Genomic DNA, 1,435 nt, shown 5'->3' with positions numbered 1-1,435 from the left:
CTAGTTCGTTTGAGCTTGCTCTGTTAGGCTATAGGGCTATGTTGAGACTGTGCTTGATGCCTAGTTTGTGAGTTCGCTCCATTAGGCTATAGGGCTATGATAAACGAATTCGGGTCTGAGTAGGGCCGCAAACCCTATCAAGCTGTGTACACAGAGGGGATCGTGAGCCGTCCTTGCAAGTCGGCCGGTCTCGTGGGCGAATTGTGTGGCCACACTTTCGTCGCACTATGGTAAGAGGATGTGATTGATTGATTGATGAGAAAGTGGGGAGATTGTTTTGACCGGCCGGTCTGTGAAAAGTGTTTTTGTGATACTCGTGATATTTCTTAAATAAACGTAAAAACTCGAGTTCACCGGTATGGATGACATAACTGTTATAAAATGTTTTCGGCATGAGCCCATTGAGTACAACAAGTACTCAGCCCTGCATTTCTTTTTAAAATTTTGCAGGTTGAGCGGGATGTTGTGATGGATGTTGAGTGAGCTTTAAGAATTCCCGGATGCGTCGTGTCTTCATACATGGGCGTCATCCTATGACTCTCCTTTGATACTTGTTTTTCCGCTGCCTTGTTTCGAATCGTTCTTGATAAAGTCTTTCATTTTTTTCCCACACTACGTTATGACATTATTTACCTTGAGACATTAATCCGTTGTTTAACTATTCGATAGACCAAAATATTTCTTTTTGAAGTTAATTGGGTTTTCATATTCAATCTCGTCCTTTATTGTTGTCTTTCATTGCGTCCCTCTTTTCTTCCCCGCTCCTTGTCCCTTCCCTAGTCACGATTTCCCCATGCAGGGCTGAGTACTATAATAATACTCAGTGGACTTAACGCCGAAAACAGTTCATCAAAAGAATATTTATTTATCATGCTTTTTTCAAGTATCCATCAGGGTTTTATTTTTAGAAAGGCCCTAGGTACCAAAATCATTTCCCATTGTAAAAGTCGACTGATCAGTCATTTTCCCATAGACGTTAACCATATCTTCCAATACATGACTTGGAATGTGGCCACAAACCAAGTCACTAGACCGACCAGCCCGTACGCTAGCATACAGTCTACCATAGGTGTACACTAATCCAAGTAGGGTTTGCGGCCCTACGAGGACCCGAATTCGATTTAAATAATAGTGGCAAAAGCCACATCAGATAGGCACGTTAAAATCAAAATACCGAATGATAAATATAGTTGCATTCCCATCGATAAGATATTTAGGACATGGTCCTTATTTAAAAGAAAGCCCACCTCGACGGCTTAGATCTCAAGTACTTTCTTCCCCTTGCTATCACGCTGAGAGCGCGAGTTATCACCTTTAAAATTTATGTGTATAATAAATCAGTCTCAATGATCGACTCAAAATCATGCATGTCCCCAACGTTTCCCTTTTCCCATCAATTCGTTTTATCAACATAAGGAAACACACCATAGAATAC

The sequence above is a fragment of the Salvia splendens genome, chromosome 3 (genome assembly GCF_004379255.2).
Source record: "Salvia splendens isolate huo1 chromosome 3, SspV2, whole genome shotgun sequence".
Taxonomy (NCBI): Eukaryota; Viridiplantae; Streptophyta; class Magnoliopsida; order Lamiales; family Lamiaceae; genus Salvia; species Salvia splendens.
This window is presented reverse-complemented; position numbering follows the sequence as displayed.